This window comes from Trachurus japonicus, chromosome 12 (assembly GCF_045865225.1).
Source record: "Trachurus japonicus isolate A0001 chromosome 12, Traja_1.0".
Classification (NCBI taxonomy): domain Eukaryota; kingdom Metazoa; phylum Chordata; class Actinopteri; order Carangiformes; family Carangidae; genus Trachurus; species Trachurus japonicus.
Window position 1 is genome coordinate 23,638,033 of NC_140918.1, and position 10,336 is coordinate 23,648,368.

Consider the following 10,336-nt stretch of genomic DNA (forward strand, 5'->3'; position numbering starts at 1 on the left):
TGCTGATCGCCTCGGGGCAAACGATGCTCTCCAAGCAGCTGGGAAAGTGTGCAGACGAGGAGTAAACAGATAGTTAGAAAAATCAATAGCCGAGGTTCAGGCCGCAGCATGGTGTGAAGGTCAAAGGAGGCTTGTGTCCGTGGCGCGTAGAGGGAAGTCTGGAAACCAGGGGCGCTTTTAGGCCAATTTAAGAGAAGTGATGTGTTTACAGCTGAGTTGTGTCCAGACATGAAGGAAGTTCAAGCTGAGGTTATGGCTGCTCTGGTCAGTTCGGTTACATATATATATATATATATATAAATATATATACTACAGTGGCGCCGCCAGCCGGAATCCTGTACGCACTGTACAATCTTTTTCATAGGTGGGGGGAAAAAAGCAATTTTGTTTATTTTGAGGGGGTGTGATAAAGACGCTTGTTGTTTGTAACAGGCTAAACGTGCTGAGTTCACTGAAGCCTAACGTAAAAGCCAGTGATTGTCGTTTACGTCATGTCATCTGTCACTTTTTCATTTCTGGCACCTATTTAGCCTACACTACCGCTATGTGATGATTACGCCCGGTCCAGTATAGAAATGTCAAAAAGACAGTTGAGCCTTTTCCAGGCATTTGAAACAAAATCCAAAGAGAGAGATCCAAACCCACGATCACAAGTTACACGCAGCAGAGCAGCGATAATGAAGGTGCTACCAGCAGTGTGTAACCTGTGTGAGTGTGTGTGTTAATCTCTCTCGCGCTCTGTTAAGATGAATAAACACAAACCGCTGCATATATATATATATATATATATATATATATATATATATATACACACACACATTGAAAAAATGCCATGAAAAACATCAGTTTCTGGTTCAAACTCAGACATCTAAGGACTGGATTCATGGGCAGTGGCTTGGTTGTATGTTGGGAGGCGGACTTCGCATCAGCTCATTTGGGTTTCAAAGGAAGAAGGATTTTCTTTTTAGTGTCAAAACACCTTGCGTGGTCGCCGTTTGTTGGTTACCTGTTATTTCACCCTCTTCTTTACCCTGACCCGGAGTATTCCCACGAGGCCTGCGTTCGGGTAACCGTGCTGCCTGGGTGCTATGGGAATATGTGCCATCCCCGTGATCCCGTCCTCAGAGCTCATCTTTAGTTTGAATTTTTAAATTTCCATCTTCAAAAAAAAAAAATCTGACTCTCCTGCATATCATCATGTAGATAATGTACATAGGCACGCACACTCTCTTTCATCACAACTGCAGTATCTGTCAGGAATTTAAAAAATATATTTGTCATTGCTGTGTTAATTCTGAATACTTTGTTTGTCTATAGCTGAATAATTAAGATGACTTAGCTTTTTACCCCCAAGCTTTAGCAGCTATTGACTTCCTCCACTTCTGAAGCGGATTGTTTTTGTGATTAGTCACTTTGTTTAATCTGGTAATGATGGCATCCCCTCAGGCTAAATGCCTGATTCGTGCTTACCAGTTTATTTATTCATTTGTACTTTTGACGTGTTAATCTGCATAAACGGCGAAGAGCTCCACCAGGGCCCCCCGTACGTCTCTGCACCTGTCAATTACAACAAATGTGAAACACCAGGAAGCAGCCGCCCTGGTCTCTGCACCTTGATCAGGATGAAGTCTGCCTGTCAATCAGCCCTGATCTGTCCTGTCAGGAAGGTACTGATATTCATGCCTTCATCGTTGCCTCACTTCTGCAGCATTAATTGAGCAGAACTGCAGCTAATTAAGAGTGATAAGAGGAAGTGAAGTCCTGCACTAAAAAGACAATAGAGACACACGCAGCCCTTCAGGCAGTGAAGTTAACTTGTTTGGCTTGTGATACGTCATCATGTATGTGTGTGGTTAAAAGATTTGTTCTATTGTCCTAACCTGCTCATCTTGCCTCTGAGCTACTTATTGTTTAACCCTTTGTTAGTGTCCTGAACTCCTGGGGAGAAACCACTGATTTACAGAAGCTCAGTTTGTGGCATAGGCATAGAAGATTGGGGATACATGGATCATCCGGTTACAAGGTTGCAGAATCCTGTTATTGTCCCCCGTCTAATCCTGTCTGATTGTGGAGCTGCGATGAAATATACATGGTTAAAGATAAAAGTATAAATTGTGCAAACCTCAGAGTAATTCACACTCATGACCTCTGACATATGCCCATTATTTGGGTAAAATTGTGCAGGATTGCTTGGAGTGTGCCACATAAATTATGCTCCATCTATGCAGTTCGTTAACAAGAAAAAGACTGCACCTAAATTAATTTTGGAGTTAACGTCTTTCTGGGCTCGTAAAGTTAAATTATTGGCCAAATATGAAGCTGCTATGTTTTAGACTGGATGGGATTTTGTGGGTTGTTCATTGATCACAGGGCTGGTGATTCATTCCTTCCTGTCCACATGTGATGTTCTGGACCTTGTGGAAATTGAGCAGGAGCCTGGAGGAAGGTCTTTCTTTTACATGTCATGCGTCAGCCCTGTTAAGTAGTTTTCGAGATACTAACAAATAAGCTGACATACAGGGCCAAAAACACAGCCTCCATTGTTTTTGCTACTGATCACATCCAGTCTGTTTGCTGCACATGAACCTGACATTCACAAGTTTTGACCCAGAAATTGTTGGACTGGCTAAACCAAGCTGCCAGGAGACTTGACAACAGACCAGACGTCCAAAGGAACCGGCTGACCTCTGCTGCTGCAGCCTGGCCATTAGCAAATCCTCCACTATGTTGTTGGACAGTTGGAGACCTATAATTTACTGCAGCACAGCTCGGTTAGCCCTACAGCAGGCCTCTGGTTATCTCATGCAAATGTTCCCAAATGAAACGAATGGGAAATATCAACAAGCTCTGAGTAATTGCGGCTGATAAAAAATGCATGGGGGTTGTGGTGCCGGACTCGCTTCCCGCAGACGCAGGGAAGTTATCTTTCATTACCCAGACTGTGATAAAGTGCACCAACTTCGCCATCAAGCTAAAGCAATGCATTCAGCTCTGTCTAATAAAGGCTGCTGCCTACCACGCACTTGCTTGTGAAATCCATTTGCAGCAGTTTGTTCCAGAGGAGAAATGGTTGCCGGCTGCAACGATTAATTTTCTCTCTCTGCTGCTTTGACGCCTGTCTCTGTAGTTAAAAATCCCTGCACATGAAGTCTAGATGTTTTATTCATCGTAAAACTTAATTTATATACAGGTATGGATGTAAACTATGTGAAGATTTCACACTAACAACCCCCGCAGTTCACTTAAAGACTAGAGTCTGGTGCACTTGTTCATCGGTGTCCTGGGGATTACAATATCAGTTAGTTTTCAACAGCAGCTCCTCTTTATGTGTTAATGGCTGTGCCCTAATTCAAGACCTCAGTCCTTCAGTCTGTCACCTGAGTGTCACGCGTGAGGCCAAGCTCTGATTCAATCTGCCATGCAAAACAGCTGTTTGGCTCCAAGAAATCTGAATAATAAAGAGGATGACACGGCGGCTGTTGCTGTGAGCACAGCAGGGGATCCAAACTCCACAAACCAAAAACATGAGACTAGATTATGAGGAATGGATAAGGATGATTTCATGGCCAAGGCGAGCTGGGGTTTTTTTTTCCTCAGCTACTGGGAAACGTCTGTGGAGATTTGAAAAATATTCCAAAAGAAAAAGAGCAGATGTTGGTGTTTCGAATTTAAAACTCTAGGAAAGGTCATCTGAAAGAGCATGCCTGTGTTTAGCCTATTTGCTACTTTGCAAAAGCTTAACTCAGATTGTATTCAAAAGTATGTTTTAGAGAATTTAAAATATACTAATAATCTAAATATTTTTTACAAACTCATAAAAAGTTATTAGTCCCAGTCTGTTTAAAATGCTTACAATGTATAGACTACATAATCCAAATCTTATGAATACTGCTGCCTCTTTGTGTCATCCTATCTCACCTGTTCAGGTTTTACATTTTCAAAATAAAATTAAAATTCAAGATTCAGTTCAAAATTCAAGTCTGTATGCTGATGCCTTGTGCTGGCAGTGTGGCTTGTAATGTCAGTCCACCTGTCAGTTTGTCGAGACTGAGAAGTTATGTGATGGATTGCCATGTCATTATGACAGCCTCAAGATCCATTGCAATATAGCATTCGTGATAACTTGATTTTCACCGTAGCGAGCCAAAATTTGTCCAAACATTCTCATCGGCCTCCCTGAACCCATGTCTAGTGTTGGTTTGTTCATGTTTGCATGTGAACATACTAAAGCAAAATGGCTGTTAACATTATACCTGCTGAACATCGGCATTAGCTGTTAACTCTTAGTCTAATTGAGTTAATTAAGTCAAAATTGTGAATGATAGGTTTCTGGATGTCAGCATGAGCCAATAGGAAAATAAGGACTTCCCCCCCAGGATGAAAACTTGCAGAAATTAAATGAACCTTTTGGTAAAAACGTTTGCGTTTGTTGGGCAGCTTTGTAAAGTATAAGCGATTTATCGTAAATGCTGAAGCATGCAAAAATAAATAATAAGTTATTAATATTCATTCACCTTTTCAAATTGCTGTCAGAATAGGATCCCTTTTTGATGACAGATAACATTTCTGTGAACTTTGAGATCTGCCTGTAACCCATGCAGATGAAAGGATCATCAGCAATCCAGGAAAAAAAAAAAAAAAAAAAAACTTCACTTCTCAACTAGGGTTAATGCTTGTGGCAGTGCACTGACGTCAACAGCTGTTCTCAAACAAGCCCTTTGATGACTCATTGACAGCGGAGGCTCCCGATTGCCACTTTCACTAACTGGGGAAATGTCAGCGTCTGCATTCGACGGAGGCTGATCACAGTCCCTCTACAGATCCGCCTGCCAGAACAAGGCAGTGATGAAATAGCTCTGGTGTTAATGGATGTGAGAGCAATCTTGACCCTCTCCAAAGAGCAGCCTCTCTGTCTCCATTAAAAAGGGGCCTTTGCTTTGGTCTGGATCAGAGCCTCAGCGCTCTCGGTGCCATGGGGAGTCGCCAGACAAAGGTAATTGTACGCCTCCTCTGCCCCTCCACCTCCACGTCAGGACTCGGGGGAGTGCCTGTGGAGGACACGTATTTTGAAATGGAGAGAAAACACACACAGACAAGTAATGATTAGGTTATTAGCACTGAGATGACTAATTACCTAATTGTACTGTCAAAAGGGGGAGCAGGAGGGGGGCAGGAGGGGAGCCGGGCTGCAAGGTGAGGAGAGGAAGAGGAGCAGAGGTGGAGTGCTTGGAGAAACTCTCCACTCTCCTCCCTCCCCAGGCCGGGGCCGGGCTGCAGGGGTGGCTCCCTCGCTACATCTCTTTCCCCACGGCGTCCCCCCCCACACGCCTGCTGTTTGGGTCCCAGTGACATCTGCTCGTAGCACGACGTGTCCTCCCTCCCCCCCTCAGAGGCCGGAGTCCCCCCCCCCCTACACACACACACCCCCGCATGCCTCCCCGTGCAGATGTTGCACTCTCTGGGTCCTGCCTGCGTGGAGAGCGTCAAGCCTGTTTGATGTGTGATGAAACGGAATCGAGCGAGCCACTCGGGGGCTCGGGGAGCAAAGGGGGTAGAGGGGGTGAGGAAGGGTACCAGTGAAAGATGGGAGTGGGGGCAGGTGGGGAAGAGTACAGGGAGGAAGGGATGTTGGGATAAGTCTCATTACAATATCAATCAGAGGCTTTGCACAGAGCACGGGGTTGGGATGTCCCTGCACCGGGGGTCAGAAACCTCAGGAGGAGGATGATGGGAAGTATAGGAGAGGGTAGGAAACAAGGAGGAGAGGAGAGGAATTCATTCAAGAAAAGAAGGATGAGGAGACAAGAGAGGAGAAGAAAGGAGATGAAATGAAAAGGGGAATGGATGGTAAAGTAGGGATAGAGGCCTCAATGAGCTAAAAGAGGAGATGAGAACACAGAATGAGCAGATGAGAAAGAGGAAATGAGAGGTGATAAAACATGAGAGGAGACAAAATGAGATCAGAATAAAATGAAATGAGGAAAGAGGAAATTTAACACTAGAACCGCCAACATTCCATGTACTCCTAGAACCACCAAGAGGTCATTTTGACCTCCATTGATTCTAATGCAAAAATGGTAAATAGACTGCATTTATGTAGCCATAAGCAGCCAGACACACAACTCAAAACACTTTATAGTAATGCTTCACATTCATATACACAAACATACTTTACAAAAAATAACAATAGTTGTTGCTAGGCAACCAATATAGACGACTCATTAATTTTCTATTTTTCGAACAGTGTGTGTATATAAAGATTTTCAAAATTGTTACAAATTTCTGAATTCATGTCTATTTCTCATGAGAGCAAGGGACTGTCATTGTTATGTTCAATGTTTATGAGTAATGTTCATTTGTTATCTGTTTGACACCTGTTTTAACTGTTTGACAGCTTTTTAATATCTGAACTCGTGTTGCGTTGTGGGATGAGGTCAAAATGACTAACTAAATAAATAACTAACTAAATAACTAACTAACTGACAAACTGAGTGACTAAATGGACATTATTTAGCACAGATTGCAATGATTGGAAAATCAGTTTTATACATTTTTATATACACACACTGTTCGAAAAATAAAGAGTTGTCTATATTGGTTGCCTAGCAACGACTATTGTTATTTTTTGTAAAGTATGTGTGTGTATATGAATGTGAAGCATTACTATAAAGTGTTTTGAACTATGTGTCTGGCTGCTTTTATAATGTATATGGCTATATAAATGCAGTCCATTTACCGTTTTTGCATTAGAATGAATGGAGGTCAAAATGACCTCTTGGCGGTTCTAGGTAAAATCACAATTTTTTTCGTTTTCTTTTATACTAGAATCATGAAAACGCATAGGATGATGTAGAACGCACTTTTAGTAAAAGTCATCGACTGGGAGACATAGGGTTTTTACGCAAACAGAGTTACATGCATTTTAAGAAGCGAGAGAGGTCAAAATGACCTCACGGCGGTTCTAGTGTTAAGGGAATTAAAAAGGAGAGCGGAAACAAGGAGGAAGAACACAAAGTAGAATGAGATGAATAAATGAGACAAGAAGGAAAAAATGAGATGAACAAAAAATAGTTAGTAAATAGATATTTAGATAAGAGAAATTGTGATTAGAGGAAGGAAATGAGAAGAAACAGGGATGTAGAAGAGAAAAGTAAATGGGATGAGAAAAATGAGAGTAGAATAAGCAGAAGTAGTGGAAAGAAGGCAAAAGAAGAGAGGAGGAAAGTAAATCAAAGACGAAACTGGAGGAAAGAAGAGAATATGAGAGGATAGGAAGCAGGAGATAAAAGAATTGGAAACAAAAGAGGATGAAAGGAGACAGTGAAGGGAGAGGAAACCAGAGAGGAAAAGAAAGAAAAAAAGAAGGGGAGAGGAAAAAACTGCATGAACAAAAAAGTAAATGAGCAGGGAATAGAGTGAATAAAAAAGTGAAACAAAAGGGGAAGAGAGAAAAGTGTGTGCAAGGAGAGAGGGTGCAAGGAAAGGAGTCCAGAGAGGAAGAAATGAGACTGCAGGAGAGGAACGAGCAAACAAGAGGGAGAAGATAACAGTAAGTAGATGAGAGGAGAGGAAGCACTAGGAAAGGAAATTAGATGAAAAGAGACGCAACAAAAGGAGGAAAGGAAAATGAATCAGAGGAATCCTGATAAGAGGAGAGGAAGCCAGAGTATAGGAGCTGGTCGCAGCTCTCTCATGTCTCCTTTCTCTCTTTCTTCCTCCGACATGGGTTCCTTCCCTCCACTCTTTGCTCTGCGTTCCTCTGTATTCCCTCATTTACTCCTGCATCTCTCCGCCTAATCTCGCTCCCTGTGCAGTATGTTAATTATTGTTGTGAAAGAACAGAAAAGTTAATGATGACGAGGAGGAGGATGATGATGATGATGATGCGATTATGATTACCACTTAGTGCGGGCAGTGCCGTGCCACGGAGAGAGAAAAAGTTTAAGAGGAGGAAGTGGGTGAAGAAGCAGTAACAGGGGATCAGGTGAAGCGATGGATAGGTTAGCAGTTAAAGATCAAAGTGAAAAACAAAGGCGGATTTCAAACGGGCCCAGAGAGCTTGGCAACAGACCCGCGGCTCCTCTGATAATACTTAGATCTATAAATGTTTCTTTTTTTTATTTATTTATTTTCTTATTTATTTTTAAAATTATTCATCGCCATAATAATTTGGGCCTAACAAGCACTTGAGGGAGACGGCTTCCTTTTGCATCTCTCTCTCCCCCATTTCTTTAGTTCCCCGCTCTGTGGTGCTGGGAGCTCGGGGATTTGGGGGCACTATTAGAGAGAATTTCTTTTATTTGCTGCTAATGAATGATATGCATGATACTATTTTCTTTTTTCTTGTGTACTTTGTGGGGGTAACTGCGAGGATTGGGGCAGGAGCTGGAGAATTGGACTCTTTTTCAAGGCTTTGTTCATTTAACCCTCTTCTCGCCTTCCGAGCGAGTGCATGAGGTTGTTATCGTCACTTTGCCAGATTTCCAATTCAAATATGCTATCATACTTCACTTGACACCAGTGATATGGCATAGTTTGACTTTGTTTTGCTATTTTCAGTCACACTGTATGTTTATGAAATATGGGTTAACTGTAAACATCTCTGCCACCGAGAGAAATAACTGCACATTTATTGTTCTTGATTCTCAAAATGATTCCTGTTTTTTTCTCTATCCATATACCCACATGGTGCATCCTAATGCTCAGCTGACACAATGATTTTATTACTTGTTTATGTTGAGTTTACACACAATGCACTGTCAAAACATACACCGTTTTACTGTCACATGGTATAGATAAATCAATTGATAATCACAACATGGATTGTAAAATTAATCTGACGCAGGTCAAGTGCAGCAGAACAGTCTCTGATGAGAAATGTCACAACTGTCGACACACTTGGAAAAACACATCAATATGTTGTTTGATTTCCCGAATGCATCTACATTTCTGGAATTCCGTGGCCCATAAGTTGTCTTGATAACGACACTTTTTCAAAGCAGAATCGCTATTGGTGGACTGTTTCACTAGCCCTGTACCATGTTTCAACCCTCACACTGAGCTAAAGTTAGCATGAATAAATCTATCATCAGCGTTGGGCAGTTGTTGACGTGTTGTCAAACCTGCATGGATTGAGGAGAATATATAGAGGGATTATCAGCCTACGTCACTGACGTTCTACTGCGCATGTCGCCTGCAGAAAGAGAGCAGCAAGAGCCGTGATCAGGTCTTTTTGTGCTGTTAGTTGCACTAATTGTTTTGATAAAAATAACAAAACGCGCAAATTTAACAGAATACCGTCAACTCGCACCCCTTTCAAGGCAAACGAGAGAGAAAATAGTACATTGGCGATTAATTTCGAGCAATATAACGTGTTAGATATGTTGGTTTGAATGGTGATAAAGCTAAATGCTCACAGGCACAGCTGTAACGTTATAACTGCAGCGAATGAGTTGTGAAATGTTTACTACGACAGTGACTGAAGACGAGGTCACATACTAATGGAAAGCAAGCTGACATTAATTAACGTTAAGCTATATTGTTTTAGATTACCGGTACATACTCAGCCATGCATAACGTTACAGTTACGTTATGCAGTTGTTCCAGACTTTAGACAGGTCCGTCCTCTTCCCTCGTCTCTGACCAGGCAGCACCTCAGTCCTCACAGTCACAGAGTTTTGTAATCGTGAGTGTTTTCCTGAACATGAATTGTGTGTTAAATAACTGTAGGTAACGTTAGGGATGCACAGTGTTGTTTTTACCGATAACCACCGCTGCTGTGAGTGTCCATGTCTTGTCCCGTGGCTGAGTTTCCGTTGCCGCGGTACAAACTCGATCCTCCGTCCTGACGTTTTTTTGTTTTTTTTTTCCTGCCGTTATAAAACCTACAGTCTATGTATAAAACACACACTACATCAGTAGGTGATAAACTGTTGTAGTAGGATACAGATAATCCCTCTATAGCTACTTTGATGCGCGAGCGAGAGCGTGAGAGCTGCAGCATCCGTAACTGTGCGTTCACATCAAAAGCTTCCAAAGCGTCAAAAACGCCGGAAGTCAATTCATTTTCAATGAGAGCCTGGCGACACTGAGCGTCCAAAGCGTCAACAGGCGTCGCCGCGCTTCCAAAGCGTCCAAAGCGTCACCAGATGAGAAGTTGAGCCGTGGTTAACTTTAGGGTAATGAGCTATGACGCGGCTCAGCGGCAACCGGCGGCAGCCTGTCAGAATAGAGATGTCCGTCGGCTGCCTTTTTTTTCTTTTTTTTGTATTTCGGCTCCCCAATGACCAGCGTGATCGAACTTTGACGTCAGTCACGTGACGAGCGGCCAAAGCGG